At 44.8% G+C, this 9,035-nt stretch overlaps 2 non-coding genes across 2 annotated transcripts; both read left to right on the top strand.

The window, feature by feature from the left end:
• Positions 1–6,418: 6,418 nt before the first annotated feature.
• Positions 6,419–6,490, top strand: trnap-cgg (transfer RNA proline (anticodon CGG)). Its single transcript has one exon. It is a non-coding gene; the product is annotated as a tRNA-Pro (tRNA).
• Positions 6,491–6,680: 190 nt separating this feature from the next.
• On the top strand, positions 6,681–6,752 carry trnap-ugg (transfer RNA proline (anticodon UGG)). The gene has a single exon. It is a non-coding gene; the product is annotated as a tRNA-Pro (tRNA).
• The last annotated feature ends 2,283 nt before the right edge of the window (positions 6,753–9,035 follow it).

Below are 9,035 nucleotides of genomic sequence, written 5' to 3'. Positions count from 1 at the left end.
TGGCGCGTTCACAACTAGGAAACTCTAAAATGTTCTACTTGCTAATTCGTTGAACGCAGCACATGATTTAACTACAACCAGTTAGCAAATCAGACTTTTCTGAGTTTCCTAATTCTGACTAGCCTGTGAACGCGGCATTAGTCCGGATTGTTATTGTGGGTACAACATCATCAAAACATTTACTAATGAAGCATGTGATATTCCTTAATGTTCGATGGATGAGTCATTTTCCAATCAGTATTGTCAAAACAGTCCTGCAGCATGGAGTCTGCCTCCTCTGTCCAGCACCTCATTGTTCTGTGTTGGTGGCTCCCTCATGAGTTGCTGCTTGTAGGCGGGGAGTAAGAACAGAGAGACGTGATCTGATTGGCCGAAGTGGGGGCGGGGGATTGGCTTTGACACGTCACGGATATTTGTATATACACACGGTCAGAACATAGATTTTTTATTGTGAGCTAGGATACACGGTTATCCTGAGTTGAACACAGAGTTGAACCAAGTTAACTTGTTAACTCCTCTAACCTGAGTCATAGGATACCTTTCTGGTTACTATGTCCCTGTAGCAAACTATATATGTAGCTGGCATCATACCTGTGGTGTTCCTCTCCCCTGGGGAATCCTGACCTGCTCGAGTGTAAGATGGACGTAACACCGCCCTCTGCTGCTTGTTTTTAGAACGCCAGTTAAATTCAACTTTCAATGACTCGTTGCTTATTGCTATACAGACAGAACTCTGTTACAGACAGAACTCTGTCCCAGACAGAACTCTGTTACAAACAGAACTCTGTCCCAGACAGAACTCTGTTACAGACAGAACTCTGTTACAGACAGAACTCTGTCACAGACAGAACTCTGTTACAGACAGAACTCTGTCCCAGACAGAACTCTGTTACAGACATAACTCTGTCCCAGACAGAACTCTATTACAGACAGAACTCTGTCCCAGACAGAACTCTGTCCCAGTCTGCAGTATCCCGGATACAGACAGAACTCTGTCCCAGACAGAACTCTGTCCCAGTCTGCAGTATCCCGGATACAGTCGAATGAACCAAAAAATCTATAATTGCAGTTATGTTATTTACTATTTGCTTCTAGTTTTCTCTCTTTTGTAGCCTGAGTGCCTGTCTGTTTCTGCTCCCCCCAGCCAAACCCTTAGGGACAGTTATGGATGGAGTGTCTGTCTGTTTCTGCTCCCCCCAGCCAAACCCTTAGGGACAGTTATGGATGGAGTGTCTGTCTGTTTCTGCTCCCCCCAGCCAAACCCTTAGGGACAGTTATGGATGGAGTGTCTGTCTGTTTCTGCTCCCCCCAGCCAAACCCTTAGGGACAGTTATGGATGGAGTGTCTGTCTGTTTCTGCTCCCCCCAACCAAACCCTTAGGGACAGTTATGGATGGAGTGCCTGTCTGTTTCTGCTCCCCCCAGCCAAACCCTTAGGGACAGTTATGGATGGAGTGCCTGTCTGTTTCTGCTCCCCCCAGCCAAACCCTTAGGGACAGTTATGGATGGAGTGCCTGTCTGTTTCTGCTCCCCCCAACCAAACCCTTAGGGACAGTTATGGATGGCAGTAGTCTGTTAGTGAACAGACTGCTTAACATCTGTGTTCTCTCTAATCCATCTTATGGAGCATCGAAGCAAATATAAATATATTAAAATCAGTCTTGCTTAGGTCATGAAACTATGATTTATCTTATCCAGAAGATGCCAAGGCAGGTCTTAAATCAAGCTTTTCTATTCTTCCCTTACTCCAGGCCCCTTGAAGGAATCGTCACAAAAAAATAATAATAATTGTGTCCAACATGGTACCCTATTCCCTATATAGGACACTACACTATAGGATACATCCTAGTGCACTAAATAGGGGATAGGATGCCATTTGGGACGTAGCTAGCTAGAGTTCTGCTCTGCCAAATTCCTCTTATGTTTGTTGGGCCTCACAGTCCCGGTAACCAAGGTTACTAAATACCAATGTTTTTTTTATTTTTATTTTTTTAACTCTGGACTGAAGCAAAACATATTCATCTAACTGACACACAAGTTACTAATCTACAGAAAGGAAGAATGAAAACAACAAAAACACACATTCCTTAAGCAATTTGATTCATTTGTAATATTCCTAATTTTCCTTTCATTTCCCATCATTCGCACATAGTGTACGCCCAGTCTCCTTGAAATCAGGACTTCTTGAGGTAAAATACAAGGGGCCATTTTGAATTTCTAAAGTTCAGCGTCCCACATGGAAGATATTAACATTCCATAAACTTCTTTTTCATGATGGACGAGAGGAGGCAGGGTGTGTGTAACAGGATTGGCAAAATGCTTGCATTCCTCCAGAGGAACTTTGTTAAACAACCAGGAGGGCCCTCAAAGCCAGAGGGGTTTCAGTGTGTGTGTGTGTGTGTGTGTGTGTGTGTGTGTGTGTGTGTGTGTGTGTGTGTGTGTGTGTGTGTGTGTGTGTGTGTGTGTGTGTGTGTGTGTGTGTGTGTGTGTGTGGAGAGTCAGCATGAGAGCCAAGGCCAGCCCGTCCCTCCCTCCCTTCTAGCCTGTGATCCCTCTACAGAGAAATGGTCGGGACTTTGTGGAATCCTAACAGTCACATTTGAGAGGATGCCAGCTTCTCTCTGGCACCAACAGAGTTCTCTCTCTCTCTCTCTCTCTCTCTCTCTCTCTCTCTCTAGTGAGTCCTTTGTCCTACAGGGAAGGATGCAGTTATGTCAAATGTACTTGTCAACAAGCGAGGACAGCATCTGAGCATTTGGAGAATGCGGTTTTGAATATTTAAAAAAAAACTAATTTACATATGTTTAAAAACAGTTACATTGCATCTTGGGTATTTCATCTCTTATACAACTTGCAAATAAGTTATATATTGTAGGATTACCAATACACACTTCTGTTTCATTCACCAATCACAACCTTGCGGCGCTCAAAACACGTTCCTCATCCAGAAATAGACGGTCTAATGGGGCACAAAAGGAGACTGTCAGGGAGGAATCTGAGCAGCACTAGCTTGGCTTGGTGACACAGTAAGTTTCTAAAGGGCTTTATGGGCACACACTCACACGACGACACTGTAGAGTGGAGTCAGTGGGCTCAGAGACACACCTGAACCACCCTGGACTAATCACACACGTTAACCCTACAACAGACTGTCACCGGTCACATTTACGGTGTATCTTTCCAACAGGTGGGTTGGTGGGTTGGTGGGTGGGTCGGTCGGTCCAACAGGTCCGTCTGTAGAGACACGCAAAGCCAGAGTACTGCTTCACCAATACTCCTAGAACTAGAGAAACCTGGACCCTCTGGTCAGTCACTGACCACTCCAGAAGTGAGCCGTCTGTCTGGTCAGGTATTTGGAGACTGGATGGTCAGGAGGGTGAGAGCCCAAGTCCAGGTATTTGGAGACTGGATGGTCAGGAGGGCCAGAGCCCTGGTCCAGGTATTTGGAGACTGGATGGTCAGGAGGGCCAGAGCCCAGGTCCAGGTATTTGGAGACTGGATGGTCAGGAGGGTCAGAGCCCAGGTCCAGGTATCTGGAGACTGGATGGTCAGGTATTTGGAGACTGGATGGTCAGGAGGGCCAGAGCCCAGGTCCAGGTATTTGGAGACTGGATGGTCAGGAGGGTCAGAGCCCAGGTCCAGGTATCTGGAGACTGGATGGTCAGGTATTTAGAGACTGGATGGTCAGGAGGGCCCAGAGCCCAGGTCCAGGTATTTGGAGACTGGATGGTCAGGAGGGCCAGAGCCCAGGTCCAGGTATTTGGAGACTGGATGGTCAGGAGGGCCAGAGCCCTGGTCCAGGTATTTGGAGACTGGATGGTCAGGAGGGTCAGAGCCCAGGTCCAGGAATTTGGAGACTGGATGGTCAGAAGGGTCAGAGCCCAAGTCCAGGTATTTGGAGACTGGATGGTCAGGAGGGCCAGAGCCCTGGTCCAGGTATTTGGAGACTGGATGGTCAGGAGGGCCAGAGCCCTGGTCCAGGTATTTGGAGACTGGATGGTCAGGAGGGCCAGAGCCCTGGTCCAGGTATTTGGAGACTGGATGGTCAGGAGGGTCAGAGCCCTGGTCCAGGTATTTGGAGACTGGATGGTCAGGAGGGCCAGAGCCCTGGTCCAGGTATTTGGAGACTGGATGGTCAGGAGGGCCAGAGCCCTGGTCCAGGTATGTGGAGACTGGATGGTCAGGAGGGCCAGAGCCCTGGTCCAGGTATCTGGAGACTGGATGGTCAGGAGGGCCAGAGCCCTGGTCCAGGTATGTGGAGACTGGATGGTCAGGAGGGCCAGAGCCCTGGTCCAGGTATGTGGAGACTGGATGGTCAGGAGGGCCAGAGCCCTGGTCCAGGTATTTGGAGACTGGATTGTATACAGATAATATTCAATAATGATAGCACTTAACATCTGATTTAAACCCAATTGTTTTTTTAACAATGAGTAAGACATGAGGAATTCCACAATGTGGTCAGAGGCCATCCACGGACCCCCCCACCATACTCCCAAGTATGAGGTGACTACCTCAAGCTCTAAACCCTCAGGTAGTAATAACACCTGTGGGTGTTGGAGGGTTCGGGTTCATGTTTTTTGACCTGTTGGGAGATCTGTCAACGTGTCCTTGAGCAGGGCATTGACCCTGGATGCTTCTGTGTGTCGCTCTGAATGGGAGTCTGTTGGATGACTGGTGTGGTGTAGTTGTTGGATGACTGGTGTGGTGTAGTTGTTGGATGACTGGTGTGGTGTAGTTGTTGGATGACTGGTGTGGTGTAGTTGTTGAGAGGCTGGTGTGGTGTAGTTGTTGGATGACTGGTGTGGTGTAGTTGTTGGATGACTGGGGCTGGTGTGGTGTAGTTGTTGGATGACTGGTGTGGTGTAGTTGTTGAGAGGCTGGTGTGGTGTAGTTGTTGAGAGGCTGCACTGCAAGCACATTGTTTGTTTCGGATATTCAATAAAATAAAATTAAAAAAACACCTGTGGCGAGAGGGGCATTCTTCTTACCTAACCACATGACCTTTGTTTTGGAGGTGTTCAGAACAAGGTTATTAAGGGTAGAGAAAGGTTGTTGGACACTAAGAAAGCTTTTTTTGCAGAGCATTTGACACAAAATCATGTGAGGGGCCAGCCGGGTATAAGACTGTATCATCTGTATGCATATAAATGGATGAGAGAGCTTCCTACTGCCTGAGCTATGTTGTTGATATAAATTGAGAAGTATGGGGCCAAGGATAGAGCCTTGGGGTACTCCCTTGGTGAAAGGCAGTGGCTGAGACAGCAGATTTTCCTGACATTATACACCGCACTCTAAGAGAGAGGTAGTTAGCAAACCAGGCCAAAGACCCCTCAGAGACATCAATACTCCTTAGCCCGCACACAAGAAAAAAAAAAAAAAAAAAGCTTTGGCCAAGTCAATAAAAATAGCAGCACTAGATTGCATACCAGAGAGAATACTGTAGACATCAAGAAAGCCAGTCAGTTGATTATTGACAAGTTTTTCCAACACTTTTGATAAATAGGACAAAATAGAAATAGGCCTATAACAGTTAGGATCAGCTTTTTATTATTTACATTTTAATTTATTTAACCAGGTAGGCCAGTTGAGAACACTTTTATTTAACCAGGTAGGCTAGCTGAGAACACCTTTATTTAACCAGGTAGGCTAGTTGAGAACACCTTTATTTAACCAGGTAGGCCAGTTGAGAACACCTTTATTTAACCAGGTAGGCCAGTTGAGAACACCTTTATTTAACCAGGTAGGCTAGTTGAGAACAAGTTCTCATTTACAACTGTGACCTGGCTAAGATAAAGCAAAGCAGTGCAACAAAAACAACAACACCGAGTTACACATGGGATAAACAAATGTCAATAACACAATATAAACAATCGAATATCATGTTGTGTTGCTACCATGCTGTGTTGTCATGTGTTGCTGCCTTGCTATGTTGTGTTGCTACCATGCTGATTTGTCATGTGTTGCTGCCTTGCTATGTTGTGTTGCCTCTCTTGTCGATATGTGTGTTTTGTCCTATATTTATATGTTATTTATTTATTTTTAATCCCAGCCCCCGTCCCCGCAGGAGGTATTTTGCATTTCGGTAGTCTGTCATTGTAAATACGAAATTGTTCTTAACTGACTTGCCTAGTTAAATAAAAGGTTAAATATATTTTTTTTAAATGAACGTTCAGCAGTTCACACCAAGTAGGCTACTGGGAAGACGAACAGCATTTCAAGTAAATGGCTTTAGCGAACAAAAAGACAACACCTTAAAATAAAAGAATGGTGTGACGATAACTATACCTATCAATAGTCGCTATTTGTTGCAATATTCGATAGGTAGCTGTCAAGAGTATTACAGAACGGCAATGTTAGTTGCAGAATGATTTGCCTGTGTTACTATTTTATAAGGCAAAACGTTACATGCAACTGCACGTGGCTCGTTGGTCTAGGGGTATGATTCTCGCTTCGGGTGCGAGAGGTCCCGGGTTCAAATCCCGGACGAGCCCTTATTTTTATATCTCGACGTTGGCTAAATTAAATGGAAGCAAATCATGTAAGCAAGCAGTAACATAAGACAAACGGTATTTAAAAGACGATTTGTTATGATGGTATTTCGTTCTGGTTAGACGCGTAATCCGGCTTGATGTAGAATGAACGCTATGCTATATATGCTGTCTTTTTGTGTAACTATAACATGGCTCGTTGGTCTAGGGGTATGATTCTCGCTTTGGGTGCGAGAGGTCCCGGGTTCAAATCCCGGACGAGCCCAATTTTTTTCAGTCCCGGACTCATACTTACTCCTAAAACTATGCAGATCATTAACATAGATGGAGAAATTAAGACGTCTTTGGATAAAGTAGATTTTTCTTTCGTTTTTTTGTTTGACTGTCATATCTGTTACTGTTTGTAGGGGGCAGTATTGCTATTTTTGATTTAACGCAACTTTCAGATCACTGAAACCTGATCTGATTGGTTGTCTGATTGGTTGTCGAAACAGACGAGGTAAAAATGATTGTTCGCTGTTTATTTATTTTCATACAAGCCAGTGTATGAATGAAACGGATTTGCATATGAATGGAGTTGAAATTAGCTGACGCTGTGATCTGTAAATTAAGAAACATTAATGTGTCACTCCCATTACACATTTTTCTTTGCTATTTCCCAAAACGTAGTGACGTTTTTAAGACAATCATAGACACATTTTGGCTGGGGGACATTATTTGGCCGCGACAGGCCCAACGCGATGCACTGGACCGTGTACAAGGACTTCTCTCAGAAAGTAGGTTGTGTGAGAACTGTAGTGTTTTTGCAACTGTCGTGTTTTTGCAACTGTCGTGTTTTTGCAACTGTAGTGTTTTTGCAACTGTAGTGTTTTTGTAGACTAGTGTTTGTGCGGACATTACAGTAGTATTTACTGTAGTGTTTTTGCGGTCTTAAGTAAACTGTAGTATTTATTATAGTATTCTACACAATTCTACAGTCTATTAGGTACTACATATGATCGAGGGATACTAAGGTGTGAAATATAGTATTGTACAGCTTACTACAGAATTGTATAGTACATACTGTAGTAGTCTCTCGTAAACTGTAGTATTGTTTTCATGTGGGATGTCTTGTTTTACATTCTGCTACCTCCTGGGGATAGATCAGAGGGACACAGAGGTACATAACAACAAGCAGCAGTAGTACTGTCAGGTCATACAGTCAGAGACGCATAGCGTGATGGGGGTGTGTACATCTAGCCTGATGTAAGGGTGTGTACTCCCAATGAACTCCTAATCAACTGTGGGGATAGATCAGAGGGACACAGAGGTACATAACAACAAGGTGTGTACTCCTAATGAACTCCTAATCAACTGTGGGGATAGATCAGAGGGACACAGAGGTACATAACAACAAGGTGTGTACTCCCAATGAACTCCTAATCAACTGTGGGGATAGATCAGAGGGACAAGAGGTACATAACAACAAGGTGTGTACTCCTAATGAACTCCTAATCAACTGTGGGGATAGATCAGAGGGACACAGAGGTACATAACAACAAGGTGTGTACTCCCAATGAACTCCTAATCAACTGTGGGGATAGATCAGAGGGACAAGAGGTAAATAACAACAAGGTGTGTACTCCCAATGAACTCCTAATCAACTGTGGGGATAGATCAGAGGGACACAGAGGTACATAACAACAAGGTGTGTACTCCCAATGAACTCCTAATCAAGGGTGGGGATAGATCAGAGGGACACAGAGGTACATAACAACAAGGTGTGTACTCCCAATGAACTCCTAATCAACTGTGGGGATAGATCAGAGGGACACAGAGGTACATAACAACAAGGTGTGTACTCCCAATGAACTCCTAATCAACTGTGGGGATAGATCAGAGGGACACAGAGGTACATAACAACAAGGTGTGTACTCCCAATGAACTCCTAATCAACTGTGGGGATAGATCAGAGGGACACAGAGGTAAATAACAACAAGGTGTGTACTCCCAATGAACTCCTAATCAACTGTGGGGATAGATCAGAGGGACACAGAGGTACATAACAACAAGGTGTGTACTCCCAATGAACTCCTAATCAACTGTGTGAGGGTGTGTACTCCCAATGAACTCCTAATCAACTGTGTGAGGGTGTGTACTCCCAATGAACTCCTAATCAAGGGTGTGAGGGTGTGTACATCTAGCCTGATGTGAGGGTGTGTACTCCTAATGAACTCCTAATCAACTGTGTGAGGGTGTGTACATCTAGCCTGATGTGAGGGTGTGTACTCCTAATGAACTCCTAATCAAGGGTGTGAGGGTGTGTACATCTAGCCTGATGTGAGGGTGTGTACTCCTAATGAACTCCTAATCAACTGTGTGAGGGTGTGTACTCCCAATGAACTCCTAATCAACTGTGTGAGGGTGTGTACTCCCAATGAACTCCTAATCAACTGTGTGAGGGTGTGTACTCCCAATGAACTCCTAATCAAATGTGTGAGGGTGTGTACTCCTAATGAACTCCTAATCAACTGTGTGAGGGTGTGTACATCTAGCCTGATGTGAGGGT

This window comes from Oncorhynchus clarkii, chromosome 5, assembly GCF_045791955.1.
Source record: "Oncorhynchus clarkii lewisi isolate Uvic-CL-2024 chromosome 5, UVic_Ocla_1.0, whole genome shotgun sequence".
In the NCBI taxonomy this organism is placed as follows: domain Eukaryota; kingdom Metazoa; phylum Chordata; class Actinopteri; order Salmoniformes; family Salmonidae; genus Oncorhynchus; species Oncorhynchus clarkii.
Note: the sequence above shows the minus strand (reverse complement) of the source record. Positions and strands in the feature narration are given on the sequence as shown.